We start from the raw sequence: 9,739 nt of genomic DNA, 5'->3' as shown, positions 1-9,739 counted from the left end.
CCTTAACGACCTTGCAGCTGGTTCTTTTCCGCAGTTTGTGATCTCATCTCTTCTAGCATGCACCTGTACATTACTCCAAATTAAACTCTAATTAACAGGAGAACCTCTGCTTCTTAATGACGGCATAGGAGGGTTATCGGCAGGCGAAATGCTTTTGCACTCAGCGCAACCCTGCCTCCTGCATTCCATACTGGAGCGAGAGCCAGGTACCAAGATGAACTGCAAGTGAAGCCCGTCCCCCTTCCCCGGCCCTTGGAGGAATTTGTAAGAATGATTTACCCTCGTATCATCCTTGTTTTGCCTTCACCAACGATCTCCCGCTGTCTTGGGGGCTGTCTCCATTAAGGCAGAGCGGAACCAGAAGCCTACTTGTGTGGTTTCTCTTTTCCCTTTGGTTATTTTTCTAGAAAAAGAGGTGCCAGAACTCACCTCCCTTGTTCTCTTATAATAGTAATGTCGCCTACCTGAGAGGTGCCAGAGCTGAGCTCCTGCGAGTGCTGGCTGGAAAAAGCCCCAATTTTGCCTCCTCCGTGTTGTTGAAAGTGCAATATAATCTGACTGAGGCTTGGGGGGGTTTGCCTTTAAGCTTTCTCCTCCCCCCACCAGCTCCTTTTTTTGCACATGGGGAGGGATATAACTATATTTTGTTGCCAGTGTGGGCACTTTGCATCCTGGGGCTGGATGATTGATGGGGCCCACAGCACTCACTTCCTCTAAGGGAATGCAACCTGGTCTCGCCCCTGCCTGCCCCTGGCTTATTGTTTGTGTGCAGTGAGGAAAGAGAAAGCAGAACATCAAGGCTGTTCTGACATGGTTCTTCTGACAGGTTCCCACAAAACCTTTCCCTGAGCCCTCCACATGCTTAGGCTGTCTGCTGCTTCTGTTTCATTTCATTTATTATCTTCCTGCGGAGTGAGGCGTTCCCAAAGTAAAGGAAGGATTGAACTCTGATTAATAAGAATACACACAGAGGCTTGAACCAACAAGACTCTGGGAAGGGTGCGTATAATAATAATTCCTGTCCACCCTCTGGCCCAGGTTGTTTTATTCACAAAAGAACTTTTTACACCATGTTCGTAAGAACCAATTAGATTTCCTCTGAGCATTTCAACAAACCCCATGTGGGGACAAAGTTACATTACAAAAGCTAATTAAGCATGCAAACAAAACAGAATTACAAAGGAGCACATCCAGTAACCTCTGAGGTCACAAACAAGCAATATACATGGTAATAAGGCTGGCAAGGAGGATAGGGATCTTTATCACCTTCATGTGAAAATTTGTTCCCTGGCCCTAAGATTGACATATGAGAAAGGCTACATCAAAGAAGCTGCCCACTATCTTTTATCTGCCAGGACACCTGCCTGGCGAAGCAACTGGCAACTGGGCTGCGTACATGACTTGTCAAGAAAGAGAAATGGAACAGGGATGCAGAGGTGTGGATTGATCAAGAATCATTTCAAAATAGTTTAAACCCAGTCAACGCAATGCTTGCATTGCTGACACAGATGGCTTACTCTATATTTGTTATAATTCCTCATAGCAATCCCACCTGATCACTACATCTCTGGATATTTGCACTCCTACAGCGGAGCATGAACATTAGCAGGCAATCTTCAAGGCTGTATTTTTTGGGTGGTTTCCCCCAACCCCCGCTTTTGGGGGGAGCTGCCGTGCCTGCATGAGAGGGGGTGGGTGGGCAGTGGATTAACTGGACGCCCTTGGCCCCCATAGGTGATACTCTGCGTTATCACTCCTCACCAACTGTACTGTATTTTCTACTCACCAAATAACAAACCCTTGTGGTAAAAAGACATGTTCCTTGCCTTTGCTCTGTGAATGGAGATATATTTTTCTTTTCCATCTCTTCTTTTTAGTGAGTGGTTTTAAGGCAAGGGAAGGCACTTGGGTATCATGGCTGCTGAGTAGTCTTTAAGTGATCTTCCCCACCACCACTACTTATGGGTGAGGGGCAGGATTGTGAGGTTTCTCTTTTGGAAGTCCTCAGACCCAGCAAACAATCCATATTGCCTTCCCCAAGTGTTATGAGTGGGACTCCTCAACCATGCTTAGGTATCCCTTCTGCCTTCTGAGGTGTGTCATAGCTGTGATGGCTTTGCCTGTTGCTTCCGCCACCCCAGAACAAGATGGCCGCCCTGGAGGGGACAGGTCAGACCCCAATGGCTTCTTCTCTGACTGGACCCAGTGTTTTGAGGCAGGGACTTCTCATTCACCCACTTATGCTACACGTGTGTCAGAGCCACCCGAGGTCCCAGCTCACAAGAGACCAAAATCCAGTCCAAGTTATATACAAAAGGTTTTATTGAAGAACATTGTTGTCGTTACATCCAAGCTCCGTGGCTCAGCATCTGTTACCCTTAGATGTTAGAAGTCCCCTCTGAGTCAGTCCCGCCCCTGCACCAGCTTAAGAGGCTTGTACTGCTCCACCTTTTCCTCTCCTTCCTTTTCCGCAGGGTCTTCCTGCCCCCCTGTGCTCCCTCCCTCCGGGACTCCCCCGAGGCTGAGTCTTCTGACGCCTGCTCCCCCCTCCTTCGTGCTTTGGGACCAGGCTCCTCCTCAGGGCTCTCCTCATTTCCGCGCGCCTCCACATTTGAACTTGGCGCGCGTACGTTGCCTCTGACCTTCCTTTCGACCGTTACGCTACTCTCGGTACTACACTCCTCCCCTTCCGGCAGGACGTTCTGCTCCGAACTCCTTCCCCTCTCTGCTTCCTGTTCTGCTCTTTCTGACACACTGGCAACTCCACCCCCTTCACTCCGTTCCGACGGAGAGGCCGGTCCCGATCTCCAACCCCCCACTGGGGATTCCCTCTTCATCCCCCTGCTTCTGACTGCTTCCCTCTCTACTGCCCCTTGGCCTGACCAGGGGGGCTCCCTTTTGGGAATCCTCGGATTCACTTGACGGACTCACTGACAACCTCGGGTCGTCGTCGTCCTCTTCCTCGTCGCCCTGGGACCCCTCCCCCTCGCTCTCTGTCCCTGAAACCCTGACATCCATCCCCCCCTCGAAGCCCCCCCTTCCCCCCTCCCGCCCATCGGGTGCAGGTTGTAGGAGCTGCAGCTCTTCGGAGGTGGATGCAGGATACAGGTTGTGTACCTCCATATCCTCTGCTTGCAGTTCGGTGTATGAGTGTTCGAATTCGGGTTCTTGACCCAAAGTGTTCTCTTCTCCCTCTTCCATTGGTACCTCGTCTGGTGCTGCTGGCCAAGGTCCCGTCAGCCATTTCCTGCACCAGTCCTCCTCTGGTTGCTCGTCCCACCAATAAGAGGGTTCTGTGTCCACCCCTGAGCACGATCCCCTGGGCGGGCTAGATTCTGGCGTTCTCTCCTCGGCTGAAGAAAAACCCTGGAAAGTACTGTCTGAGAGTGTGGGCGTAAAGAGCCAGTCATCAAAGTACTCGGCTGGCATGGGTCTATGCGGGAAAAGGGCATGGAACTCGTCTTTTAGAAGAGGTTCGTCTAAAGCGTAGCCCGGCACCCAACCGTTGGCACTGGCTGGAGTGCCCTCTGTGGCTAGAAAGTATTCTACCCCCTCTTTCCCCCATCTCGAGTCCAGGATTTCTGTGACCTCGTTGAGTGGTTTGGCCCTAGGCGCCCTCTCCCTCTCCTGTGACTTAGTGTGTAGTTGCGGGACTGTTTCAGACTCCTGAAACCTGTGCGGTGCCTTGTAGGGGGTGAGCACCGACCTGTGAAATACCGGATGCACTCTGGAACCTTCAGGGAGGGCTAGTCGAAAGGCTACAGGGTTGATCTTAGCCTCCACCTGGTACGGCCCTAACTGCCTGTGCCCTAGCTTCTTCTTGGCCAACGACTTGGCTGGCATCGCTTGGGCCGCTAACCACACCCAGTCCCCCACCTGGATCTCCTCCCCCGCTCTCCTGTTTTTGTCTGCCTGCACCTTATATGCTTGCTTGGCCAGCTCCAAATGTCTCCGCAACTCTTCGTGCACCTCCTGCAGCTCCGCTGCAAACTGGTCGGCTTCTTGCGGCACCCCCTCTCTCGGTGCCCCAAACCCTGTGAAGGTTCTGGGATGACGACCGTTGTTCGCGAAGAACGGCGTCACCCCCGTGGACGCGTGCTTCGTGTTGTTGTAGGCAAACTCTGCCATCGGCAGGTAGTCCACCCAAGCTGCGGGTCGCTGATTGGCGTAACATCTCAGGTACTGCTGCATGATCGCGTTGACCCTCTCAGCTTGGCCGTTGGTCTGTGGGTGTCTCGCCGACGTAAGGTTGATCTTGACGTTCAGGATACCTAAAAGCTTCTGCCAAAAATTGGAAACAAACTGGCGCCCCCTGTCGGACAGGATGGACTGCGGCAGCCCATGCACCTTGAACACGTGATCAATGAAGAGTTTGGCAGTCTGTTCCGCCGTCGCCACCTTTGCGCACGGAATGAAGTGCGCCATCTTGGTGAACAGGTCCACAACCACCAGTACCGCCGTCTTCCCTCTGGAGCTGGGCAGGTCAGTAACGAAGTCCAGGGCTACCCTCTCCCACGGTTGCTGTGCTGTGGCGTTTCCAGCGGTTCCAACAGCCCCGCTGGCTTCTGGTGTACTGGCTTGGACCTTTGACAAGTGTCACACCTGGCGACGTAATCCGCTACCTCTCCACGCATCCGAGGCCACCAAAAGTCCCTTGCCACCAGTTCTATTGTCTTCTCCTTGCCGAAGTGGCCCGCACTGGGGGCGTCGTGCAACTGCTGCAGAACCTTTGCGCGAAGCTCGTCGCTTGGCACGTAGAGGGCACCTTTGCGAGTTAGCAGCCCGTCGCGTAGTTGGAAATCTTCGCCACTCTGCACACCTCTGCACAACTCCTCCATCTTGGACTGTGCGAACTGATCCACTTGCAACGCGCGTCGCACTGCGTCCAGATCTACTGTGATGGCAGCGCACGACCACGCCTGCGGTGCGAAAATGTGCCTGGCTGCTGCTGGTGTCGCTTCATCGAGATATTGCGGTTTCCTGGATAGCGCATCGGCTATAACGTTGGAATCTCCGGGGATGTACTCTATCCGAAAGTCGAAATCCGCGAAGAATTCCGCCCAGCGCATGTGTCTCTGGCTTTGGAGCTTCGCCGTGCGCCAATACTCTAGGTTCTTGTGATCCGTGCGGACCTGTACTGTGTGCTTGGCTCCTATGAGGAAGTGTCGCCACGCTTTGAACGCTGCGTGAATGGCCAACAGCTCTCTGTCCCATATGGTGTAGTTTTGCTCCGCCTTGCTGAGCTTTCGGGAGTAAAAGGCACCGGGTCTCCAGTTCCCATGTGGATCTTCTTGCAGGAGCACGGCTCCAACCGCCCTGTCTGACGCGTCGGTCTCTACTCGCATGGGCCTGCCTGGATTCACGTGCAGCAGCTGCTCCTCGGAGGCGAAAAGGCTTTTAAGCTTCCGAAAAGAGCGCTCCGCCTGTTCCGTCCACACGAACCTCTTCTTCTTGGAACTCAGAGTGTCCGTGATCGCTGCCGTCTCCTTTGCAAAACCTCTGATGAATTTGCGGTAGAAGTTGGCGAAGCCGATGAATCTCTGGACTTCCTTCCGATTGCGTGGGCTCTTCCAGTCCAACACCGCGCGGACCTTGACGCTGTCCATGGCCAGCCCCTTGTCGGACAGCTTGTAGCCCAGGAAATCCACCTCCGTCACATCAAACTGGCACTTCTCTAACTTGGCGTAGAGCCTGTTCTCCCGTAGTCTTTGCAGGACTTCCTTTACGTCCCTCTCGTGGGCCTCTTCCGTCTCCGAAAAGATCAGGATGTCGTCGAGGAAACACACACATTTCTTGTAGAGGAGTCCCGCTAGCACGTGATGCATAAAGGCTTGGAAGACGTGAGATCCATTTTGGAGACCAAACGGCATAACTCTGTATTCATACGTGCCCAGAGGCGTGAACATGGCCGTTTTCCACTCATTGCCCTCCCGGATGCGTATGAGGTTATACGCTCCACGCAGATCCAATTTGGTGAAGATCTTCCCCTTCCTCACGGTTGCTAGGAGATCATCAATCTTAGGCATGGGGAAGGCCTTGGGTTTGGTCATACTGTTTATGGTTCTATAGTCCACAATGAGTCTCTTTTGGGGCGTGTCCTTCTTCTTCACAAAGAACACAGGACTGCCCCCCACTGCTTTCGATTCCCGGATGAATCCACGCTTCAAATTGTGCTCTATGAACTCCCTGAGCTCTTGCATTTCGTCCTCAGACATGGAATACAGCTTTGCAGTCGGCAACTGTGCCCCCGGCACCAGATCGATGGCACAATCATAAGGTCTGTGGGGCGGCAACTGGTCAGCTTCCTTCTCGCAGAAAACCTCCAGGAACCCTTCGTACTTGCTAGGTACTGCCTGCACCATGCCAAGTCGCAGCTGCTGCTCAGCCCCCTCCTCCTGGCAGGACTGGATGCAATTTTGAGCACAGTACGATGAACAAAAGGTGATCTGGCGTTGGTACCACGCTACAGCAGGACTGTGTCTCTCCAGCCAACTCATGCCCAATACTATAGGCATGTCAGACAGATGGGTGACATTGAAGCTAATGACTTCTCGGTGATCTCCAATCCGCATCACCATGGGAGGTGTCTGTTGCACAACTTGCCCTCCTAGCAATTTCCTGCCATCCACCGTGACTACGTTCAGAGGCGTTGTGGCGGGCAGAAGCGCTATGCGATGCTGCTTGACGAATTGCATCCCCACAAAATCGGCGTTGCTCCCCGAATCGATCGTGAGGGGCACTTCTAGGGTGGTCCCATTTGGCAACTGAAGTGTTGCAGTGAGCTGCACCGCTGGCTTGGGTGGTAAAGGGTCTGTGGGTTGCAAAGACGCTGGGGACTGTTCTACAGATTCGCCTGGCTGAGCCCCAGCAATTCTGCTTCCAGCCAGGCATTGTCGTTTCCCTGAGGTTCCTCTTCCTGGATCACTTCTGCAGCTACCGTCGCTAAAGCTGCAGTGTGTTTCTGGAGCCTCTGGGGGCACTCTTTCGCCATGTGCAGTGCACTGTCGCAGATGTAACACTTCCTGGTCCCTCTAGGAGGCTTCGCCTTTACTGCACCGGAAGCTGGGGCTCTGGCTGTTGCTTGAGCCTTAGCACCACCAAGTTCCATCGGCTCCTCCCCCTGCCTCCCCAGCGGCGGGGATGTGACTGACTGAACTCCCTGGGGATGAAAGAAGACGTCCTCGCTGGTGGACGCACCTGACGTTCTTCCTCATTGTGCCAAGGACGTCCCTCGTGACGTATCCCAATCGCCAGAGCCCTCTGCACCACCTCCTCCAGGGTCTGAGGTCTGTCTCCCCTGGCAAGTTCGTCCTTTATGGGACCGCTGAGACCCTCCCAGAACAAATCCCTCACAGGTGTGCAGTCTTTCTCCCAGCGTAACGCAGTCAGTAAAGCAAAAAATCTGGAATGGTACTGACGCACAGTGGCTTTGCCTTGCCGCAGTCCAAATATCTCCCTGCGTGCAAGATCCAAATCTACGGTTGACTGGAAGCAGGCATCCATCGCTTTAATGAATTCATCAGAATCGCGGCGGGCAGGGCCATCTTCACGCCACAAATTGCGCAACCAGTCTCTGGCCGGCCCATGCAAGTGAGAAACAATAAACCCCACTTTCTCCTCCTCATCTTTAAAGTCATGACGAAGCAAGTGCAATGCATACAAAACATCTGCTCTGAAACTGGGGTAGTGCTTCAGGTTCCCATCGAAGTGGGTGACTAGGCTGCCCCCCCGCCTTCCAAGTCCAATGCCCTCTGATCTGGACCCTGGGAACCCTTCCCTGTTTGCACGCTCCCACCTTGTTTGCAGGTCCTGGCAGCGCTTCTCCATTTCGTCATGCTTCTTCTGAGACGCAAGGACTGCAGCGGTGAGTTCGGAAACTGTAGTTCGCAGTGCTGTCAGCTGATCCTCCGCACTCATGGCTGTCACCGTTTGTGAGCTTTGCAAAAAAATTTTTTGCGTTCTTTGGGAGGGGACTTACTGTCAGAGCCACCCGAGGTCCCAGCTCACAAGAGACCAAAATCCAGTCCAAGTTATATACAAAAGGTTTTATTGAAGAACATTGTTGTCGTTACATCCAAGCTCCGTGGCTCAGCATCTGTTACCCTTAGATGTTAGAAGTCCCCTCTGAGTCAGTCCCGCCCCTGCACCAGCTTAAGAGGCTTGTACTGCTCCACCTTTTCCTCTCCTTCCTTTTCCGCAGGGTCTTCCTGCCCCCCTGTGCTCCCTCCCTCCGGGACTCCCCCGAGGCTGAGTCTTCTGACGCCTGCTCCCCCCTCCTTCGTGCTTTGGGACCAGGCTCCTCCTCAGGGCTCTCCTCATTTCCGCGCGCCTCCACATTTGAACTTGGCGCGCGTACGTTGCCTCTGACCTTCCTTTCGACCGTTACGCTACTCTCGGTACTACACTCCTCCCCTTCCGGCAGGACGTTCTGCTCCGAACTCCTTCCCCTCTCTGCTTCCTGTTCTGCTCTTTCTGACACACTGGCAACTCCACCCCCTTCACTCCGTTCCGACGGAGAGGCCGGTCCCGATCTCCAACCCCCACTGGGGATTCCCTCTTCGTTCCCCTGCTTCTGACTGCTTCCCTCTCTACTGCCCCTTGGCCTGACCAGGGGGGCTCCCTTTTGGGAATCCTCGGATTCACTTGACGGACTCACTGACAACCTCGGGTCGTCGTCGTCCTCTTCCTCGTCGCCCTGGGACCCCTCCCCCTCGCTCTCTGTCCCTGAAACCCTGACAACGTGGATAAGTAATGCTCCTTTCTGTGTCAACTGAGTTTATCCTTCTTCTCATGGGTAAATCGAGCATTTACAAAGAGGTAAGGGACTCCTTCCCTCATAGTAAAGACAGAAGGGGGATTTCCTATTCACAGAAAGCCCATAAGGGAAAGAGTTGGCACCATCCAGGAGACGTACGAGAAGGAGATCATGGCTACCCAGCATGGCCAGTCCTCAAGGATGATGGGAGTTGTAGTTCAGAAACATCTAGGGACCCAAGGTTGAGACCCAAAGAACATTGAGGGGCCAAAAGTTCTCCTCCCTGCAAACACTGAAATTGAAGAGTGCTAGTAAAACAATCCTCTCTGATTCAAGCAAGGCCTGTCACAAGGGAGCTGCTCTTCTGTGCCCTTTCCCCCACAGTGTAGGAGTGCAAATATCCAGAGATGTAGTGATCAGGTGGGATTGCTATGAGGAATTATAACAGATACAGAGTAAGCCATCTGTGTCAGCAATGGAAGCATTGCGTTGACTGGGTTTAAACTATTTTGATACGATTCTTGATCAATCTACAACCCTGCATCCCTGTTCCATTCCTCTCTTCCTCACATGTCACGTACACAGCAGTTGCTTCGCCAGGCAGGTATCCTGGGCCATAAAGACAGTGGGCAAGTTCCTTTGAAGTAGTTTCTTATATATTAATCTTGGGATGTTAATCTTAGGGCCTGGAAATAGTTTCACAGGAAGATGATAAAGATGCCTATCTCCTTGCCATCCTTCCATCCTCTCTTGTTTACTCCTGTTTGTGATCTCCGGAGTTTCTCTAGTCCTCTTTTATTTACTCTCAGATTAGGTATGCATGGTCAGAGTAGTAGTCTTTGTAGTGAAAAGAATTTCTTTTGATCTAACTTTGTCCCCACGTGGGTTTGTGGAAATGCTCAGAAGAAATATGATTGGTTCTTAGGAACACTGTGTAAAAAGCTTTTTTGTGAATAAAACGACCTGGGCCGGGGGGCTGCGAAA

This window comes from Podarcis gaigeae (genome assembly GCF_964106915.1).
Source record: "Podarcis gaigeae genome assembly, chromosome: 16".
Taxonomy (NCBI): domain Eukaryota; kingdom Metazoa; phylum Chordata; class Lepidosauria; order Squamata; family Lacertidae; genus Podarcis; species Podarcis gaigeae.
The sequence above is the reverse complement of the archived record's forward strand: the minus strand, read 5'-3'. Positions refer to the sequence as shown.